Consider the following 23771-nt stretch of genomic DNA (forward strand, 5'->3'; position numbering starts at 1 on the left):
CATGGTAGGTGACTCCATAATTGCAAAAATGGTCATGGCTGGATAGGGCATAACCATATGTCCAAATCATACTTACTGAACATACTCAAAAGAAGTATGGATCACTCTGTAGCAACATGAATACATGGCATAAAAAAAACAATAGAGCAATGACTTAGTGAAATTTTAAGTCCCTGAAATGAGCAATATCACGAGAGCTATTTTGCGTGCTTGTGCTAGTCACCACAAAGATCACACAAATACATGGCATACACCCCTGTAAAGATGGCATGGCATAGACCAAAACACATGTAGAGCTCATGCCCATATGCAGCACACAAAAAATGTAGCAAAAATGACAAATGCTCAAACTCTGCTAAGAATCAACACCTAACATTTTTTAGCACTCTTGCATCAACTATTTGGGTATCAAGATGGACTCAAACAAGCATGGCACAATGGAATGAAATGAAGAGCACATCATGATGAACATTTTGACACATCATGCACGCAAAATGGAGCAGTATGCAACAAGTTATGTGTAACACCCCAGATGTAACTTTCCCAATTTGTACTCCAACTCTTGTCGTTTCCGGCGTTAAGTTATTTTATTTTCTCGGGTTCGGGTTTTTGTCTCCGTGTGTTGTTATCGGTGTCATGCATCTCATATCATGTCATCATGTGCATTGCATTTGCATACGTGTTCGTCTCATGCATTCGAGCATTTTCCCCGTTGTCCGTTTTGCATTCCGGCGCTTCGTTCTCCTCCGGTGGTCATTTCTAGCTTTCTTTCGTGTGTGAGGATTAAACATTTCCGGATTGGACCGAGACTTGCCAAGCGGCCTTGTTTACTACCGGTAGACCGCCTGTCAAGTTTCGTACCATTTGGACTTCGTTTGATACTCCAACGGTTAACCGAGGGACCGAAAAGGCCTCGTGTGTGTTGCAGCCCAACACCCCTCCAATTAGGCCCAAAACCCACCTAAGCCTTCTCCATCATCAAGATCGTTCGATCACGATCGCGTGGCCGAAAACCGCACCTCATTTGGACTCTCCTAGCTCCCTCTACCTCTTTTTAACCCCCCCGAAATTCGGATCTCCTTCTCCCCCCGAAACCCTAAAAATCCACCGCGCCGCGCCGGACACGTCCGTACGGGCCGGACAAAGTCACCGCCGCCACAGCCGCACAATCGCGCGCCGCCACGTGGGGGCGTGCCCACATCGCCGCGCCGCCACCCGCGCGGGCCCGCCAGGCCCACGTCGGGCCCTCGGGGCCCAGGGGAGCCGCGCCGCCCGCGCCCTTCCTCCTTCCTGAGCGCCGCCCGCGCCGCCGCACTCGCCTTCGTCGCCGGGACCCCGCCGCCACCGCGCCATCGCCGCCTCCTCGCCGTCCCATCACCGGCCGGAGCCCCTCACCGCCACTCGTCGCCGCGGCCGACCCCGCTCGCCGCCATTCAAGCTCTGGCGCCGGCCGCCCTCGTCCTCGCCCTCCCTTGCCGGATACGGCCACCGGCGTCCTCTCCGGCGAAGCCCCAGTGACGAACATCGGATTTCGTGCCCGATCCTGATCCGGATGAACAGTAAACCCTAGATCTCGAAGGTTGTTTTTCTTCTAAGTCCCGAAATTCCAGATCCAAGTGCTCCTGTTCATAGCCTCTTAACTTTGCATCCGTAGCTCTGATTCATGCATATGGCATATCAAAATGTTCATCTCAGAGAATACATCATTTCATTCCATTGCATCATTCTCATTTGAGTTCATCTTGATGCCCGAAATGCTGTTAGAAGAGGGCTACTTGAGTTAATTGTCAGATCTGCTGCTCCATTTAGGTTTTTGTCATTTTTGCCATGATTAATGAGTGCATGATATGCCCTGATGTTCTACATATGTTTTGTTAAGGGTTTTGTAATCTTTCCAGAGGTGCAACCCATGTATTTTTGTGATGAGTGTGGTCACTAGTGCAAGCTTGCAGAGTGGTGCACTTGCTAATATTGTTTTCAGGGACTTAGCAATTCCACTAAGACCTTGACCTGTTTATCTCATGATGCCATATGTTCATGTTGTTTCCTAGCGATCCGTGCCTCTTTTGAGGATGATCAGTAAGGATGTTTTGTTAATATTATAGTGATCTATCCATCCATGTCTTTGTTTGCAATTATGGAGCACCCTAGCTTGAGTCAATCGAGCTCTACTTTTGCTACTTTGTGAATCTGGGCAGATTGTCAACTTGTTTGCAATTTTGCCGATGATGTTGTAGTTGATCCGTGCATGCTATGCTATTGTTCTTGCCATGTCTAGCTTGAATTTTGTGTGTTCTTGATGGGTGTATGCTTAGCTTGTCATGACTTTCACCGTAGTGAGTGCATCGAGCTCGTAAACATGCCTACTTGAGTTATGTTTCAGCATGTGCCAGCTTTCACTAAGTCTGAAAACTGATTATGTTTTTGCTATGTTCACATGCTTGCAATTGTATTTTCTGATCCCTTTTGGCTCAAGGTCACTAAGGGACTTTTGTTAAGCTCTTTGAGTATAGCTCCATTACATGCTTTACTTTGCCATGTTCAGGTCCTGTAGCATGTAGTTTTGTTGCTTTGAAGAGTGCTACCTGCTCTGAAATTCCAGACAAGTGTTAATTTCACTAAGTCTGAAATCTGTTTGCCATATGCATTTTTGCCATGCTTGTTTGAACCTGTTAATGGATGAATTGGCCGTAGCTCAGTGCTAGACTTTTCTTAAGCATCTTGAATGCATCCCTGCCATGTATTTTGTTGTCATGTTTGGGTGCTGTAGCATGTTCATCTCATTGCATTTAGGTGGCTACTTGCTGTAAATCGCAGACCGGTGCCATTTTTGAATTGCTTGCCATTTCCAAACCGTAGCTCCGATTCCGGCGTTCTTTATATCGTTTTCAAGCGATTTCATCTCATCTTTCCAGTGGCACACTTGGATTTCCATGTTGAGGCCAGGTTCTTGCATTTCCTGTCATATCTTGCATATGCATCCCGCATCGCATCCCGCATAGCATATCATCATTGCATCATATTGTTTGATCCTTGCACGTGGTTGATTGTGTCCTTGTTGCTTGTTTGTCTTGTTTGGGTAGAGCCGGGAGATGAGTTCGCTAACGAGGAGCCCGTTGAGTTTGCTTTCGAGGATCCAGTCAACTCTGACAACTGTGCAGGCAAGATGATCATACCCTCGAAATCACTACTATCTTTGCTATGCTAGTTTGCTCGCTCTTTTGCTATGCCAATGCTACGATGCCTACCACTTGATTTCAAGCCTCCCAAATTGCCATGTCAAACCTCTAACCCACCATGTCCTAGCAAACCGTTGATTGGCTATGTTACCGCTTTGCTCAGCCCCTCTTATAGCGTTGCTAGTTGCAGGTGAAGATTGGAGGCCGTTCCTTGTTGGAACATTTATTTGCCTGTTGGGATATCATTATATTGCTATGTTATCTTAATGCATCTATATACTTGGTAAAGGGTGGAAAGCTCGGCCTCTCGCCTAGTGTTTTGCCCCACTCTTGCCGCCCTAGTTTCCGTCATATCGGTGTTATGTTCCCGGATTTTGCGTTCCTTACGCGGTTGGGTTATAATGGGAACCCCTTGATAGTTCGCCTTGATTAAAGCTTTTCCAGCAGTGGCCCACCTTAGTTTTACCATTCGCCACCTAGCCTCTTTTCCCTTGGGTTTCCGGAGCCCGAGGGTCATCTTATTTTAAACCCCCCCCGGGCCAGTGCTCCTTTGAGTGTTGGTCCAACCTAGATCCCCTTGCAGCGCCACCTCGGGGAAACTCGAGGGCTGGTTTTAGTTGTACGGATTTCTTATCCGATTGTGCCCTGAGAAAGAGATATGTGCAGCTCCTATCGGGATTTGTCGGCACATTCGGGCGGTGTTGCTGGTCTTGTTTTAACCTGTCGAAGTGTCTTGAAGAACCGAGATACCGAGTCTGATCGGAACGTCTTGGGAGGAGGTCTATTCCTTCGTTGACCGTGAGAGGTTGTCATGGGCTAAGTTGGGACTCCCCTACAGGGATTTGAACTTTCGAAAGCCGTGCCCGCGGTTATGGGCAGATGGGAATTTGTTAATGTCCGGTTGTAGATAACTTGAACCTTAACTTATTTAAAATGAATCAACTGAGTGTGTTACCGTGATGGCCTCTTCTCGGCGGAGTCCGGGAAGCGGACACGGTGTTGGAGTAATGTTTGCGCAGGTTGCTCTCTAGTTTCTCGCTCGTGCTTTGCCTCCTCGTCTCGCTCTCTTATGCGAATAAGTTAGCCACCATATTTTTGCTAGTCGCTTGCTGCAGCTCCACATACTTTACCTTGCCTTACCTATAAGCTTAAATAGTCTTGATCGCGAGGGTGCGAGATTGCTGAGTCCCTGTGGCTCACAGATTACTATTACACCAGATGCAGTGCCTGATGATTCCACTCCAGGAGACGCGTTTGAGCTCAAGTCGGAGTTCGACGAAGACTCTCAACGTTACTATGTTTCCTTTCCAGATGATCAGTAGTGGTGCCCAGTTGGGGTGATTGGGACCGTGTCGCATGTTGGGTTATCTTTTATTTTGGCGCCGTAGTCGGGCCATGAGTGTTTGGTTGATGTAATGTTAATTATGTACTTGATTGACGTGGCGAGTGTAAGCCAACTATGTTATCTCCCCTTTATGATTTATATTACATGGGATGTTGTGAAGATTGCCTAACTTGCGACATATGCCTTCAATGTGATTATGCCTCTAAGTCGTGCCTCGACACGTGGGAGTTATAGTCGCATCGAGGGTGTGACATTATGGCATGTCGAATGGGGCACCAGAATGTCTAAACTTAGGGACTTAGCCGTTTTCTGAAAAAAAACGAGTGAGCGCAAAATTACTAAATAGCGCGCGGTGCGAGGGTTAGGCGGGCTGCTCACCACAGGGCTTGGCCCAAGACGGGGAAGGACGTGGTGGGCCGCGGCTGGGCCAGCCCATGTGGCCGAGCGGGGAGCTCGTCCTCCTCCTCATGCCCGCACGAGCACACAAGAGGGAGGCGCCATGGCAGTGGACGGCGGCGGTTGGCATCGGCCGGCAGAGAGGCCAGGAAGGAGCCAGAACAGCGGGAATGGGCAGATCCGGGCACGGGGATCCCGGATCTGGCCGCGGTGGTCGATGGAGACGCTCGTGGAGGCCGAATCTGGTAGCGGCGACGGCGGGACGACCATGGCAGGGGCTCCTGAGGGAGAGGGAGAGAGAGGTGAGGCAGCAGGAGGAAGAGGGGGAAGGAGACTGCGTGACGGGGTCGGTGACCTGGCGGCGAGGAGTCCGGTGACGGCGTCGCGCAGTCTCTAGTGGGGCGGCGGGGTCTGGCGAGCGGCGCGGGAGGCGCGGTGCAGGCGGCGTCGGGCGGCGGTGCTGGGCCGGGAGGGCCGCGGTCGGGCCCCGGCGGTTCCGTGCAGTGGTGCGCGGCGAAGTGGGGCAGCCCGAGCTGACGTGACAGCCTTCGGTTTGGCGAAGGCGGCGACTGACATGTCCGGGCGCGGGAGGATTCGTCCGGCGGCGCGAGGTGGAAGGAGGTTAGGGTTTCATCCGGGAAAATTTGGAGGGAGACACATATTTATAGCTAAGAGGAGGTAGGAGTGTCCAAATGAAATGCGGTTTTCGGCCACGCGATCGTGATCGAACGTCCGAGAGGATGGAGGGAGTTTGGATGGGTTATTGGGCCGTTTTGGAGGGGTGTTGGGCTGAAACACACAAGAGGCCTTTGCGGTTCCTCAGTTAACCGTTGATTATCAAACGGATTCCAAATGACATGAAACTTGACAGGCGGTCTACCGGTGGTGTATCAAGTCCGCTTGGCAAATCTCGGTCCATTCCGAGAACATTTAACACCCGCTCACGAAAAGAGGCAAACGGGGGCGCAGGAGGACTTAGGAGTGTCGGATTGCAAAACGGACAACAGGGAAAATGCTCGGATGCATGAGACGAACACGTATGCAAATGCGTTGCACATGATGACATGATATGAAATGCATGACATGGACAAAATGCAAAACGAAGGCAAACCCAACCACGAGGAAATCTCATAACTTAGGGCAGAAAATGGCAAGAGTCGGAGTACAAATATGGCAAATTACATCCGGGGTGTTACACCTCGTAAGGTACCTAATTACACGGCGGATCAGCCCCCTGAGGCTTGGATTGAAAGCTATGAGATGGCCATGGATATGCCGGATGTCAGTGATGCTGCATGTGCTAAATATTTCAGCATGATGTTGGACGAGCCGGCTCGTACCTAGTTGAAAGGGTTGCCCGCTAACTCCATAAGATCATGGGCAGAGTTGAAAGCCCATTTCATCCAAAATTTTAAAGACACGTGCAAGCAGCCCCTGACGATCTTGGATTTGGATTCCTATGTCCAAGGTGAGGGCGAGTCAACAACCAATTGGGTGTGCCGGATCTCAGTTGTTATGCACTCATCGGATAGTATCAATGCCAGTTCAGTAGTCCTGATGTTGGAGAAGAATTGACGTTTCCTCCCCCTTAAGCAGAAACTGGGGCGGCTTAAGTGCCACTGCAATGACATGGGGGAGCTCATGGAGGCTCTCGTCAAATATGCCGATTCTGATAGTACCAAGGACCTTGACTCTCATGAAGAAAAGGTAGGTAAGGGAAAGAAGAGTGGCAGTGCGAAGGGACATCAACATAACATGGCGGGTCATGGTGGCAATGGTAAGCACAAGGCGAAGAGAGGTTTAGACTTTGTGGCCAGCGCCAATAAACAGAAAAATAATCAGCGTTGCAAGGGAAAGCCGCCCCGGTTTGGAGGGCCAAAGTTTAATCTTGAAGCGATGATGAACCAGCCTTGCCCAAAGCATGGCACGCAAGAGAAGCCGACGAATCATCTATGGAAGGATTGCTTCATTATGAGGGAGTATAGGAATTCCAATTTTTTCCAGAATAATCATGGCCCGAATGGCGGTTCAGGATCTGGGTCTCATGGGCCTGGTTTTGGTGGTGGCGGTTCAAACTCTGGTTTCCAAGGCCAAGGCAATCAAGGTGGTTTTAATTAGCAGTCCGGTCAAGGGAATCCGCAACAACAATCTAGTTATCAGAGTAATCCAAAACAGTTGAATAGTGGACAATATCATGTGTTCACCACGAGTTTATGTAAACGGGACCAAAAGATTCATAAAAGGGCGGTGAGCGTAGTTGAGCTGGCGATTCCCCGTTACTTGCGATGGTCTGAACATCCTATTCTTTGGAGCCGTGAGTATCTCCCTCCCCGAGTTGACAAGCCATGTCATTTAGCTTTGGTGGTTGTGCCTTAGGTTGGAGGTTACAAATTCACTAAGGTGCTGATGGATGGAGGCAGTAGTATCAATATATCCTTTACTACGGAACTTTTCATCGTATGAGTTTGACTGACAAGGATCTTAAGCCGTCTAACACTGATTTCATGGTGTGGTGCCTGGTAAGTCAGCGTATCTAGTAGGCAAGATAGCTTTGGAGGTGGCCTTTGGTGATGATCATGATTCCAGAGTTGAGACGTTGACCTTTGAGGTGGTTAAGATTAAGAGCCCTTATCATGCTTTATTTGGGCGACCGGCTTATGCTAGGTTCATGGCGAGGCCTGGTTATGTTTATCTGCAGCATAAGATGCCAGGTTATAAGGGTACCATCACAATACATGGGAACCGGAAGATAGCTTTGGAATGTGAAGAGGGCGATGATGCCTATGCTGAGTCTGTTTGTGCAATAGAAGAGCTGAAGTTTTACAAAGATAATGTTGACCCGACGGATATGACACCTTTGAAGAAGCCAACCACAGAGCATGACCCTCTGTTGAATTTTAAGTCAGCAGATGACACTAAGCTGGTTGATTTTGTTCCTGGCGATTCATCTAAACAGTTTAGTATCAGTGCTAATCTGGATCCAAAATAGGAAAGCGCGCTCATCGATTTCATCCATGAGAACTGGGACATCTTTGCATGGAAGACTTCAGACATGCTAGGTGTACCGAGGGAACTCGTTGAGCACACTCTCAAATATTGAGCCAAAGTTTAAGCCGGTCAAGAAATTCCTTTGCCGCTTCAATAAAGTGAGGCGTAAGGCCATTAGTGGAGAAGTGGCCCGGCTCTTGGCAGCTAGGTTCATTGTTGAGGTTTTTCATCCTGAATGGTTGGCTAACCCGGTGCTGGTGCTTAAGAAAAATGGTACTTGGCACAAGTGTGTGGACTACACAGAGCTTAATAAAGCCTGCCCGCCTGATCCTTTTGCTCTCCCTCGTATTGATCATATTATTGATGCTACGGTGGGTTGTGAGCATTTGAGTTTTTTGGATGCTTATTCTAGGTATCATCAGATAAAGATGGCAGTTAAAGACTAGGAGAAGACAACCTTTATCACCCCCTTTGCAGCCTTCTGCTATGTGTTTATGCCCTTTGGGCACAAGAGTGCCCAGGCGACTTACCAGCGGTGCGTTCAAAATTGCCTTCATGGTCAGATTGGACACAATGTTCATGCTTATGTGGACGATATTATCATGAAATCCAAGGAGGAAACCTTGATAGATGATTTGAAAGAGACCTTTGACAATCTCCGGGTTTACAAGATGATGCTTAACCCGACCAACTGTGTTTTGGCGTGCCAGTAGGCAAGCTCTTGGATTTTTTTGGTTTCTGAACGAGGCATTGAAGCTAACCCGGAGAAAATCAAGGCTATTAATTCTTTGGCTAAACCAACGTGCATTAATGATGTTCAGCGTTTGGCGGGTCGTATTGCGGCCTTAAGCCGGTTGGGAGAAATAGCTATCCCTCTGTACCAGATGATGAAGAAAACAAATCACTTTGTGTGGAGTGATGTTGCTGATCAGGCATTTGAAGCCCTGAAGAAACAGTTAGTTGAGCCGCCGGTCCTTGCCGCTCCTATTGATAAGGAGCCCTTGTTGTTATATGTGGCTGCCAATAGCTGAGACGTCAGTGTGGCGATTGTGGTAGAACGAAAGGAAGCAGAAAAGGAATATCTGGTTCAGCGGCTGGTTTATTACATCAGTGAGGTGCTCATTGGGTCGAAGCAGAGATATCTGCATTGGCAGAAGCTGGTATATGGGGTGTTCATGGTTAGTCAAAAGCTCAAGCAATATTTCCTTGGTTATCCCATCACTGTGGTTAGTTCTACTCCTTTAGGGGATATTATTCAGAACAGAGAGGCCACCAGTCGGGTAGCTAAATTGGCCTTTGAGCTTGGACCCCATGGTTTGAAGTATATGCCTCAGTAGGCTATCAAGTCTCAAGCACTTGTGGATTTTATCAATGACTGGATAGCACATAGTGGACTGATGTCTACTACACAACCTTCTTCTTGTAGACGTTGTTGGGCCTCCAAGTGCAGAGGTTTGTAGGACAGTAGCAAATTTCCCTCAAGTGGATGACCTAAGGTTTATCAATCCGTAGGAGGCGTAGGATGAAGATGGTCTCTCTCAAGCAACCCTGCAACCAAATAACAAAGAGTCTCTTGTGTCCCCAACACACCCAATACAACGGTTAATTGTATATGTGCACTACTTCGCCGAAGAGATGGTGATACAAGTGGTATATGGATGGTAGATAATAATTTTTGTAATCTGAAAATATAAAAACAGCAAGGTAACGAATGGTAAAAGTGAGTGTAAACGGTATTGCAATGCTAGGAAACAAGGCCTAGGGTTCATACTTTCACTAGTGCAAGTCCTCTCAACAATAATAACATAATTGGATCACATAACTATCCCTCATCATGCAACAAAGAGTCACTCCAAAGTCACTAATAGCGGAGAACAAACAAAGAGTTATTCTTTCCAGTCAATCCGTGGGGCTATTCCTATAAGTGTCACAAACAACCCTAGAGTTCGTACCAGAATAACACCTTAAGACACAAATCAACCAAAACCCTAATGTCACCTAGATACTCCAATGTCACCTCAAGTATCCGTGGGTATGATTATACAATATGCATCACACAATCTTAGATTCATCTATGCAACCAACACATAGAACCTCAAAGAGTGCCCCAAAGTTTCTACCGGAGAATCACGACGAAAACGTGTGCCAACCCCTATGCATAGGTTCATGGGCAGAACCCGCAAGTTGATCACCAAAACATACATCAAGTGAATCACGTGGTATCCCATTGTCACCACAGATACGCACGGCAATACATACATCAAGTGTTCTCAAATCTTTAAAGACTCAATCCGATAAGATAACTTCAAAGGGAAAACTCAATCCATTACAAGAGAGAAGAGGGGGGAAGAAACATCATAGGATCCAACTATAATAGCAAAGCTCGCGATACATCAAGATCGTATCACCTCAAGAACACGAGAGAGAGAGAGAGATCAAACACATAGCTACTGGTACATACCCTCAGCCCCGAGGGAGAACTACTCCCTCCTCGTCATGGAGATCACCGGGATGATGAAGATGGCCACCGGAGAGGGATTCCCCCTCCGGAAGGGTGCCGGAATGGGTCTAGATTGGCTTTCAGTGGCTACGGAGGCTTCTAGCGGTGGAACTCCCGATCTATTGTGCTCCGCCATCTTTTTAGGGTATATGGAGATATATATAGGCGGAAGAAGTACGTCAGGGGAGGCATGAGGGGCACACGAGGGTGGAGGGCGCGCCCAAGGGGGGTGGGCACGCCCCCCTACCTCGTGGCCTCCTCGAAGCTTCCCTTATGTGGACTCCAAGTCCTCTGGGCTTCTTCTGATCCAAAAATAAGTTCCGTGAAGTTTCAGGTCAATTGGACTCAGTTTGATTTTCTTTTTCTGCGATACTCTAAAACAAGGAAAAAATAAGAAACTGGCACTGGGCTCTGGGTCAATAGGTTAGTCCCAAAAATCATATAAAATAGCATATAAATGCATACAAAACATCCAAGGTTGATAATATAATAGCATGGAACAATCAAAAATTAGAGATACGTTGGAGACGTATCAGCATCCCCAAGCTTAATTCCTGCTCGTCCTCGAGTAGGTAAATGATAAAAACAGAATTTTTGATGTGGAATGCAACCTAACATAATTTTAATGTAATTCTTCTTAATTGTGGCAAGAATATTCAGATCCATAAGATTCAAGACAAAAGTTTAATATTGACATAAGAATAATAATACTTCAAGCATACTAACAAAGCAATCATGTCTTCTCAAAATAACATGGCCAAAGAAAGCTATCCCTACAAAACCATATAGTCTGGCTATGCTCCATCTTCACCACACAAAATATTTAAATCATGCATAACCCCGATGACAAGCCAAGCAATTGTTTCATACTTTTGTTGTTCTCAAACTTTTTCAATCTTCATGCAATACATGAGCGTGAGCCATGGACATAGCACTATAGGTGGAATAGAACGGTGGTTGTGGAGAAGACAAAAAGGAGAAGATAGTCTCACATCAACTAGGCGTATCAATGGGCTATGGAGATGCCCATCAATAGATATCAATGTGAATGAGTAGGGATTGCCATGCAACGGATGCACTAGAGGTATAAATGTATGAAAGCTCAACAAAAGAAACTAGTGGGTGTGCATCCAACTCGCTTGCTCACGAAGACCTAGGGCATTTTGAGGAAGCCCATCATTGGAATATACAAGCCAAGTTCTATAATGAAAGATTCCCACTAGTATATGAAAGTGACAACATAGGAGACTCTCTATCATGAAGATCATGGTGCTACTTTGAAGCACAAGTGTGGTAAAAGGATAGTAGCATTGCCCCTTCTCTCTTTTTCTCTCATCATTTTTTTATTTGGGCCTTCTCTTTTTTATGGCCTCTTTTTTCTCTCTTTTTTATTTGGGTTTCTTTGGCCTCTTTTATTTATTTATTTTTCGTCCGGAGTCTCATCCCGACTTGTGGGGGAATCATAGTTTCCATCATCCTTTCCTCACTGGGACAATGCTCTAATAATGATGATCATCACACTTTTATTTTTCTTACAACTCCGCAATTACAACTCGATACTTAGAACAAGATATGACTCTATATGAATGCCTCCGGTGGTGTACCGGGATATGCAATGATGCATGAGTGACACGTATGAAAGAATTATGAATGGTGGTTTTCCCACAAATACGATGTCAACTACATGATCATGCAAAGCAATATGACAATGATGGAGCGCGTCATAATAAATGGAACGGTGGTAAGTTGCATGGCAATATGTCTCGAAATGGCTATGGAAATGCCATGATAGGTAGGTATGGTGGCTGTTTTGAGGAAGGTATATGGTGGGTTTATGGTACCGACGAAAGTTGCGCGGTACTAGAGAGGCTAGCAATGGTGGAAGGGTGAGAGTGCGTATAATCCATGTACTCAACATTAGTCATAAAGAACTCACATACTTATTGCAAAAATCTATTAGTTATCAAAACAAAGTACTACGCGCATGCTCCTAGGGGGATAGATTGGTAGGAAAAGACCATCGCTCGTCCCCGACCGCCACTCATAAGGAGGACAATCAATAAATACATCATGCTCCGACTTCTTAACATAACGGTTCACCATACGTGCATGCTACGGGAATCATAAACTTCAACACAAGCATTTCTCAAATTCACAACTACGCAACTAGCATTACTCTAATATCACCATCTTCATATCTCAAAACAATCATCAAGTATCATACTTCTCATAGTCTTCAATGCACTTTATATGAAAGTTTTTATTATATCCCTCTTGGATGCCCATCATATTAGGACTAGTTTCACAACCAAAGCAAACTACCATGCTGTTCTAAAGACTCTCAAAATAATATAATTGAAGAATGATAGATCTATTATTTCTATAAAATAAAACCACCACCGTGCTCTAAAAATATATAAGTGAAGCACTAGAGCAAATGACAAACTACTCCGAAAGATATAAGTGAAGATTAATGAGTAGTCGAATAATTATGCAACTATGTGAAGACTCTCTAACATTTAAGAATTTCAGATCTTGGTATTTTATTCAAACAGCAAGCAAAACAAAAGTAAATAAAATGACGCTCCAAGCAAAACACATATCATGTGGTAAATAAAAATATAGCTCCAAGTAAAGTTACCGATGAACAAAGATGAAAGAGGGGATGCCTTCCGGGGCATTCCCAAGCTTAGTCTCTTGGTTGTCCTTCAATATTACCTTGGGGTGCCTTGGGAATCCCCAAGCTTAGGCTCTTGTCACTCCTTATTCCATAGTCCATCGAATGTTTACCCAAAACTTGAAAACTTCACAACACAAAACTTAACAGAAAAATCGTAAGCTCCGTTAGCGAAAGAAAACAAAGCACCACTTCAAGTTACTGTAATGAACTCATTATTTATTTATATTGGTCTTAAACCTAATTTATTCCAACTTCTCTATGGTTTATAAACTATTTTACTAGCCATAGATTCATCAAAATAAGCAAACAACACACGGAAAACAGAATCTGTCAAAAACAGAACAATCTGTAGTAATCTGGATCAAACGTATACATATGGAACTCATAAAATTATCAAATAAATTTCTGGACGTGAGTAATTTATCTATTAATCATCTTCAAAAATAATTAACTAAATAGCACTCTCCAATAAAAAATGGCAGCAATTCTCGTGAGCGCTAAAGTTTCTGTTTTTACAGCATGATCGCAAAGACTTTCCCCAAGTCTTCCCAAAGGTTCTACTTGGCACAAACACTAATTAAAAGCATAAAAACACATCTAAACAGAGGCTAGATGAATTATTTATTACTAAACACGAGCAAAAAGCAAGGGACAAAAATAAAATTGGGTTGCCTCCCAACAAGCGCTATCGTTTAACGCCCCTAGTTAGGCATGATGATTTCAATGATGCTCACATAAAAGATAAGAATTGAAACATAAAGAGAGCTTCATGAAGAATATGACTATCACATTTAAGTCTAACCCACTTCCTATGCATAGGGATTTTGTGAGCAAACAACTTATGGGAACAATAATCAACTAGCATAGGAAGGTAAAACAAGCATAACTTCAAAACTTTAAGCACATAGAGAGGAAACTTGATATTATTGCAGTTCCTACAAACATATGTTCCTCCCTCATAATAATTTTCAGTAGCATCATGAATGAATTCAAGAATATAACCAGCATCTAAAGCATTCTTTTCATGATCTACAAGCATAGAATTTTTATTACTCTCCACATAAGCAAATTTCTTCTCATGAATAATAGTGGGAGTATCATAAGAAACTCGAATACTATAAATTGTTTCTACATTAAAAGAGTAATGTTCAGAAAAGGGGTAACCATAATCATGAAAAGTTTTATAAATATAATCACTACCTTTTATAGCATAGTATCATCACAATAATCATCATAAGTAGGAGGCATGCTATCATCATTATAAATTTGCATATCAAAACTTGGGAGACTAAAAATATCATATTCATTAAACATAGCCCCCAAGCTTGGGACTGACATTAATTGAAGCAAATATATTCTCAAAAACATCATCTTCATCAAACATAACATACCCAAGCTTGGGCCTTTTCATATCATAAACATAATCACTCTCATAATTAATAGTATGGCTAGCACCAATAGTATAGCAATTATCATACTCTTCCAGGCAAGTGCCAAAAAGATTTTTTCAAGATCATAAGAAGTATCATTATCTTCCACAATTATATTTTCATGAGGCACAATAGTAATAGGAGCAACATTATTTGGGGGAGATATCTTCTTATCTCTCTCCCTTTTTCTTTTCTTCTTCTTCACCACATCATGTGTGGGTTCAATCCTCTTTTTGGAGCTCCTTATTAATGAGATTGGTTGAATAGGAGGCTCCTCCTCGTTACCTGACTCATCATAAGAAATAATAGGAGGGTATTGGGAAGTCTCTTCCCTTTCATTAGTATTCTCTTCATCTTCTATTTGTTTTCTTTTCTTTATGTAATTGGCAATATAAGGGTTTTCAATGCAATTCACCGCGCAATACATATAAATTTCCTCTAGATCAAAGCCAAGAAGTTTATAACGGGCAAATTCTGGGAGATCCCCAGTTATGTGTTTCATTTCTTCGCAACCCATAAGCAAGATAAGTTCATTATAATGTGCAAGGGAAATCAAGTCATCACAATTTTTGGACATGATTAGATCATGAAACAATTTGCATCGGATAGCTAAATGACCACTTTCATTGCAAAGTCCACAAGTACGGCTAAGAAAACTTAAATTTTCAGCACAATCATCCAGTATTTCTTGCAACAATTTAGTTTCTAAGTACTTATGCTTCTTGCAATATCTATCTTCCCTTTTTGGTGTGTACTTACAAACCCAATGCACTCCACAAAAATTGACATGTTTATAGGAGACATTTTCATCATAACTAGTGCAATCATCATTAGTATCATGGATATTCAAAGAATTCGTACTAAAAACATTGCAATCATGCTCATCATTCAAATATTTAGTGCCAAACATTTTAATGCATTCTTCTTCTAACATTTTGGCACAATTTTCCTTTCCATCATACTCACGAAAGATATTAAAAAGATGAAGCATATGAGACAAACTCAATTCCATTTTTTATATAGTTTTCTTTTATAAACTAAACTAGTGATAAAACAAGAAAGTAAAAGACTCGATTGCAAGATCTAAAGATATGCCTTCAAGCGCTAACCTCCCCGGCAATGGCGCCGGAAAAGAGCTTGATGTCTACTACAGAACCTTCTTCTTGTAGACGTTGTTGGGCCTCCAAGTGCAGAGGTTTATAGGATAGTAGCAAATTTCCCTCAAGTGGATGACCTAAGGTTTATCAATCCGTAGGAGGCGTAGGATGAAGATGGTCTCTCTCAAGCAACCCTGCAACCAAATAACAAAGAGTCTCTTGTGTCCCCAACACACCCAATACAATGGTAAATTGTATAGGTGCACTAGTTCGGCGAAGAGATGGTGATACAAGTGGTATATGGATGGTAGATAATAGTTTTTGTAATCTGAAAATATAAAAACAGCAAGGTAACGAATGGTAAAAGTGAGCGTAAACGGTATTGCAATGCTAGGAAACAAGGCCTAGGGTTCATACTTTCACTAGTGCAAGTCCTCTCAACAATAATAACATAATTGGATCACATAACTATCCCTCAACATGCAACAAAGAGTCACTCCAAAGTCACTAATAGCGGAGAACAAACGAAGAGATTATGGTAGGGTATGAAACCACCTCAAAGTTATTCTTTCCAATCAATCCGTTGGGCAATTTCTATAAGTGTCACAAAAAGCCCTAGAGTTCGTACTAGAATAACAACTTAAGACACAAATCAACCAAAACCCTAATGTCACCTAGATACTCCAATGTCACCTCAAGTATCCGTGGGTATGATTATACGATATGCATCACACAATCTTAGATTCATCTATTCAACCAACACATAGAACCTCAGAGAGTGCCCCAAAGTTTCTACCGGAGAATCACGACGAAAACGTGTGCCAAACCCTATGCATAGGTTCATGGGTGGAACCCACAAGTTGACAATCAAAACATACATCAAGTGAATCACATGGTATCCCATTGTCACCACAGATACGCACGACAAGACATACATCAAGTGTTCTCAAATCTTTAAAGACTCAATCCGATAAGATAACTTATAAGGGAAAACTCAATCCATTACAAGAGAGTAGAGGGGGAAGAAACATCATAGGATTCAACTATAATAGCAAAGCTCACGATACATCAAGATCGTATCACCTCAAGAACACGAGAGAGAGAGATCAAACACACAGCTACTGGTACATACCCTCAGCCCCGAGGGAGAACTACTCCCTCCTCATCATGGAGAGCACCGGGATGATGAAGATGGCCACTGGGGAGGGATTCCCCCTCCGGCAGGGTGCCGGAACGGGTCTAGATGGGCTTTCGGTGGCTACAAAGGCTTCTGGCGACGGAACTCCCGATCTATTGTGCTCCCTGATCTTTTTAGGGTATATGGAGATATATAGGTGGAAGAAGTACGTCAGGGGAGCTACGAGGGGCTCACGAGGGTGGAGGGCGCGCCCCCCTACCTTGTGGCCTCCTTGAAGCTTCCCTTATGTGGACTCCAAGTCTTCTGGGCTTGTTCTGATCCAAAAATAAGTTCCGTGAAGTTTCAGGTCAATTGGACTCCGTTTGATTTTCTTTTTCTACAATACTCTACAACAAGGAAAAAACAGAAACTCACACTGGGCTCTGGGTTAACAGGTTAGTCCCAAAAATCATATAAAATAGCATATAAATGCATATAAAACATCCAAGGTTGATAATATAATAGCATGGAACAATCAAAAATTATAGATACGTTGGAGACGTATCATGGACTATTCACTTTGATGATCCAAGCAGTTGGAGGGCTCGGGGGCTGGAGTTGTTTTGACATCCTGACGAGGTGATAAATTTTGTTATGTTTTAAGGTTGATGTTCCCTTGTAATAACAATGCAGCTGAGTATGAAGCCTTACTCCATGGTCTTCATATGGCTAAAGAGATGAATCTAAGCCGGGTGAGGTGTTTTGGTGACTCAGATTTGGTGGCTCAGCAAGTTTCACGCACTTGGGATTCTAAGGATCCACTCGTGAAGGCTTACCGCCATGAGGTTGATGCTATTGCTGGTCATTTCAAAGGTTACCAAGTGGAACATGTTGATCATAGGAAGAATGAGGCGTCTGATGCTTTGAGCTAGTTAGGGTCCCAGCGTAAGCCGGTGCCACCTAACATTTTCCTTGATATTCTGCATAACCCTTCAGTCAAATTGCCTACGGAGGAAGATCTTGCTATTCCCGACCCGGAGGCACAATTGGTGGCGGCTCTTCATGCCATTCCTGACTGGATAGTTCCATATTTGGCTTCTATGACCCGGGGCGAGTTACCTGAAAATGAAACTTTAGTTAGGCAGATAACCCAGCGATCTAAGTCAATGACAGTTGTCAATGGAGAGTTGCATCATTGTAGTGTCTCAGGGGCGTTTCAATGTTGTGTTTCTCCTGAAGAAGGCCGTGAGATCCTATGGGAGATTCATGAAGGAGATTGTGGTCATCATGTCAGCTCTAAGTCTCTTGTAGCCAAGGCTTTCCGTTAAGGGTTTTATTGGCTGAGGGCTCATGCTGATGCGATGGACTTGGTCAGTAAATGTGATGGCTATCAGAAATTTTCAAGGCGAGCTCATGTGCCGGCTCAAGAATTGAGGATGATTCCAATTACTTGGCCGTTTGCAGTCTGGGGGATAGATATGGTTGGACCTTTCGAAAGATCCAAAGACAAAAAGACTCACCTTTTGGTGGTGGTTGAAAAATTCACAAAGTGGGTTGAGGCAGAGCCGGTCAGTAAGTGTGACGCCATAACATCGGTTCAGTTCATCAAAAAAGTGATTTTCCGGTTTGGCTTTCCTCACAACATTATAACTGATAATGGCACTAATCTGTCCAAGGGTGTTATGAAAGAATTTTGTCAACGAGAGCATATTCGTCTTGATGTCTCATCAGTGGCTCACCCCCAGTCCAATGGTCAAGCTAAAAGAGCCAATCAAGAAATTTTGAGAGGCATCAAGCCCCGGCTTATGGTTCCTTTGTAGAGGACGCCGGGTTGTTTGGTGGAGGAATTGCCCTTAGTGCTATGGAGTATCAATACTAACCCAACAGATCTACGGGTTAGACGCCTTTCTTCATGGTTTACGGAGCAGAGGCGGTTCTCCCTAGTGATATCCGTCATGATTCGCCCCGTGTGGCGGCTTATGTTGAAGATAATAATGAAATAGCACATTATGATGCTCTTGACCTATTGGATGAGGAGCGCGATTGTCCGGCGGCTCGTTCATCGATTTACTAGCAAGATTTGTGTCGTTATCATAGCCGCCAGATTAAAACCAGGACCTTTCAAGAAGGAGATATGGTGCCCCGGCTCATCCAGGATCAAACTAACATGCACAAGCTATCCCCACCTTGGGAAGGGCCCTTTGTGGTCAGCAAAAATATGAACAATGGGTCATACTACCTTATCGATGTTTGAGACCACAAGGACTCACACACGTCGGAGGAGGAGACCCACAGGCCATGGAATATTGCTCATCTTCGACCTTATTACACCTGAGCCACCGGCTCTTGTGATGTACACACTTTGTCCATGTATATATTATGATGAATATAATAAAGCCGACGTCCCTGAGAATTCAAGGCCTTTGTCGTTTCATCTTTGAGAATATGAGTCTTTATTGCCCCTTCATACGATCACTTGGGGGCTTCCTGCTTATTGAGCATAGCTATGACTACCCTCTTAATCCGGCTTGTACGCCACAATTACAAAATACTTGGGGGTTTCCTGCTCATTGAGCATAGCTATGATTACCCTATGATCCGGCTTATACGCCTGGAATGAAATATTACTTGGGGGATCCTTGTTAATGAATAGAGCTTTGTTGTCCCAGGTAATAGGCTTGGACGCCAGGTGTATTCACCAAAAAAATCTGGGTTATTCTACCTTTGTTTGCCTGCCACTCCGACCAGGTAATCCTGGAATGACTCATCGTACTCTTGACAATCAATCTTATACAGACCCTAAAATTGTCAAAGTTAAAATGGTGATTGGTCATGCGAGGTCTGGTTTAGGGGTTTTAATTAAGGTTAACTCAGCAGCTGCATGGCCCTATGAATGCCTTGGTTTTTGTTTTTTTGATTTATATTTGATTTGAACATTTTTTGAGATTGATCTTTTGTACCGTGTTGATACATGGTCGAAAACTGATAAAGGCCATGTTGCCTTATGGTTCATATATGAATCTATCAGGAGTTTTGTTAACCCGGCATGGCTTTGGACTTTAAGTCGCCAGTGTATGATGATTATGTGCTTGGAGTTCTGGCTCTAAGCTTTGGGATGTTACCCCTTGTTGCATATGGCGTGAGAAGCCGGCGGTATGAATAAAGTTAAGAGGGCGTTGTGCTGTCATCTTTGGCATGTAACCCTTACTACACGGTGTATGATAAGCCGGCAGTATGAAACAAATATCACATGTATGATATTTATTTTGTTATGATTATATGAGGTTTTGATAAACCGACCCTAGTTATGGACTATTTATTCATCAGTGGTTTTCATATGGGGTATTGTGACCCGCCTTGGGGTAAACATGGTCTGCATAATTGATGATATTAATCAGCATAAGTGGCAGATCTTCAAATGATGGATCGACAGTGTTATGCAAATAAAGCATGCACGATGGTACACCAGATCCTTGTTTTTTGGCTAGCCTATTACAAGGCATCTGACGGCCCAAAGGATAACTGTTTTCGAAAACATAGCATCCATATGCTATGGCTGGTAAACCGGCTCATGAATTAAGATTTCTATTCCTGGCGGGTTGAAACTTCTGGATCATCCTGCGTTTCTTCTTCTTCAGCTCCTTGATTATCCATTGGCTGGAAGTCAGGTGTAGCATAGTTGATACCGGTCACAGCTCTAAATAAAGCTTCATCATCAATAAGGTTGGATGGATCAATGTCAGGAGCGAAGGTGTGCTTACGCGTCGGTGGGATGAGGTCCACTTCTTAATGAACCAGCGCCTTCATCTTCTTGTTCACAGCATCATAAGTCGCCTTGTATTGGGATAGATTTGTCTCTTCAACCAGCTTGCTCGCTAACGGACGCATTTCTCTTGCTATTTCTGCAAATTCATCAACGCTAAAGGGAGACCCGTCTTCTTTTACACTCGGGCAACCATTGGCCAAGTCTTCTGGATCAAGATCTGCTTGCCACGCCTTTCCCCGGCTTAAGGCCATCAAGGCGCCGGCTCGGGCAGGTGCTCGCTTTAAATCATCGATCCTTTGGGGCAGCACCGATAATATCTCCAATGTTTCCTTGATGATGGTGGGCGGATGTTTCTTATGAATAGCAGCAGCAATGGTTCATTGAGCGCCAGTGTATAGTTGTTCTACAAGGGTATAGATAGCCTTAAGCTTGATGCGCATATCTGAGCCCAACTTGACGCTCCAGGAGCGTGTATCAGTAAAGTTATTGATAAACCGGCACATGATTATGATATGCCTGCTGGGGTAAAGGAGTCATTTTTACTACTTACCGAAGATGGCTGATGTCATCATGCTATTGATCTGATGCTTTAAACCTGACAACTCGTCAGTCACCGGGTTAAGAGCTGCCTCAGCATCCTCTACTCTCTTTAATAGAGCCGCTTTCTCTGTCTCCCAGCTGATTTTATCAGCGCTGAAGCTTTGTTTCAACTGCTCAATGTTTTCCAATGCTATCTTCAGTTCTGACTTGGCCTTGGACGTCTCAGATTGCTGAGTTTTAATATTGGCCCTCAGATCGTTGATTTGTGAATCCTTCTCAGTTAATTCAGCCTGCGACATGAACAAGCATGGAAGGTATTATGATCATGATTATTTTTGATGTCCCAAGCGCAATACAAGTATTTTCCTTGGCACTTGGGGGCTAATGCCTATTGCTCTTTTCAAGACAAGTTTATCTGATGACCCAGGCAAAATGATATGATCCGGTTTATAAAGGCTACATATTGGGATACTGGGTTTCAACCATGGTGATAAGTCCCGGTTTATTCATACTGATTAAGCCAACCCTTGGGGGCTACAGATGCAAAGTTGATCATTGCTAATTGAAGTCCTGTCTTAGCTTGATAGTTTAAGCCGGCCCTTGGGGGCTACTAGTGATGATGTTCATCTATTTGTGGCTATCTGAAAGTCTACAGTATATTCGATTCTATCATATTCTATAGACTTGGCAGCTGATAGTAATATATTTATGAAGAGGATCGTGCTGGATTACATCGAAGCACTCCTTCATCAAGTTGACCAAGCCGGCTTCGAAATCACGGCTGGTGTGAAGGCGGTTTAGATAACCAGAGTGAATCTCTTGAGCGCTAAATTGAGAATAGCCTTCCAAATCAACCTTCCATTTGTCTTTGTCAACATTAGAGAACTCCTCCTTGGCGTTGTGTTTCGACGGGGCAATGCCTGGGGCTTGATAAGCCATCCCAGTAATCATTATATCATCAGATTAATGAGCCGGTTGAGCAGGACTGGCTGGCTTATCATTTTTTGGATCAGTGTACATGGCGTCTTAAGTGACGTGATGATCTTCTGGAGGGGGATCATCCATACTAGCTTCTGATTCTTGATGCAAGGTCTCAGTGGTGGCATATTGTGCCAGTTCCATAGTCTTGGGCTCTTCAACTGGTTTTGGCCATAGCACTGAAAAGGAAGCATGAGACAGAGTTAGTATGACAATTAAGTGCATAATTCAAAAGTGGGTAAGATTTAATGTTCTCACCCAGGCATAGTTTTGAAGGCCGGTTTTTGAGTCCCAGTTGAGTCACCGGAGGGGGAATGAATCATTCCTCGATAGTTTGAATCAGACAGGTTAAGAGGCTGTTGAAAAAGACATGCCTTTGGATAAGATATGTCAGAAATGGTTGAAACCTCTGGTCATCGTTTGCGAGGTTCTGGGGTGTTCGGTAAGCCGGAGGATAAAACCGCACCGCCACTGTTCCGGGTTGTGCGGCGAGATTCATGTTGCTGCTTCTTCAAAAGAAAGTTGGGATCCAACTAAGCTAAAGGATGAGAAAATCTTACTTTTCAGCTTGCTTGTTGGGTTTTCTGTGTTGGCAGAGGGTCTGAGCCGGAGGAAAGAGTAATCACCTCTTCATCATCTGCACGACTGGCCTCCATGTCATCCTGATAATGGTCATTGTCAATAAGATGTACAAAGAATGATACAAGGGAATCAAGTTCTACCTCCGAATCATCATCTTCATGATCGTCCAAGTTCAATAACTTGGCAGGGTTGGCTTTCTTCTTGGCAGCTTTTTGATAGCCTTGCTCTTTGTCTGGGTCTTCTTGACCGCTTTATCCTACAGCTTCTTGGTCCAAAAAGGTGAATCGGCCTGCAAAAATTGAATGGGTGTGAACAGGTAGTATAAGTGAAAAACATGATTCAAGTGTGAACCTGATTAAAAGCTTATAGCTGGCGGTTTGTTCAGAACACAGAGAGGACTTAATCCAACTTTACTGCAATCTTCCAAGCTCTCATTTAATAGAGACTTGGTCATCTCATTGTTGTCTTCATCAGTCTATTCAATTTGACAGTGGCGTTGAGGATCTGATAACTCACTGGTATATTCATGCATTAAACTGGGATGGTGGCTTAGAGGTAATACTCTCCAGGCGACCCAACATCGAACCATATCAATTCCAGTCAAGCCGTTGGCCATCTAGGCCTGGATCTTTGAAAAATCGTCATGTACTTCTTTCGCGTTGCTGTACTGATGCGATCTAGAAGGGGATGCCTGTTGTTAAGTCGGTTGGCGCGATAACCCGACAGAGGATTTTCCTCTTCGTGAGAAGTGTCCTTGCAATAAAACTAAGTCTGGGTCCAGTCTTTGGGATGATTGGGCAAGGTGGTGGATGGGAAAGTGGCTTATTTTCGTCGCTGTATGGAAATGCAGCCTAGCTCTAGGCTAGGCCCATCCATGAATTAGTTGTGCCAGATTAAATAATAAAACTCCCTGAATAATTCTATGGTGGGCTCCTGTTGAAGGTAGAACTCGCAGAATACTTGGAAGTTGCAAATGTTTGAAACGAAGTTTGGGCCGATATCTTGTGGATGGATCTTGACGAAATGCAACACATCACAAAAGAATTTTGAGCCGGGAGGGCTGAAGCCCTGAAGCATATGATCAATAAAGACAACTACCTCCCCATCCTTGGGCTCAGGAGGAGTTTCGGTGCCTGGGACCCTCCAATGGATGACGTCCTTTTTTGTCAGGAC

Source organism: Triticum urartu, chromosome 2A (genome assembly GCF_056163025.1).
Source record: "Triticum urartu cultivar PI428250 chromosome 2A, HENAU_Tu73, whole genome shotgun sequence".
NCBI lineage: Eukaryota > Viridiplantae > Streptophyta > Magnoliopsida > Poales > Poaceae > Triticum > Triticum urartu.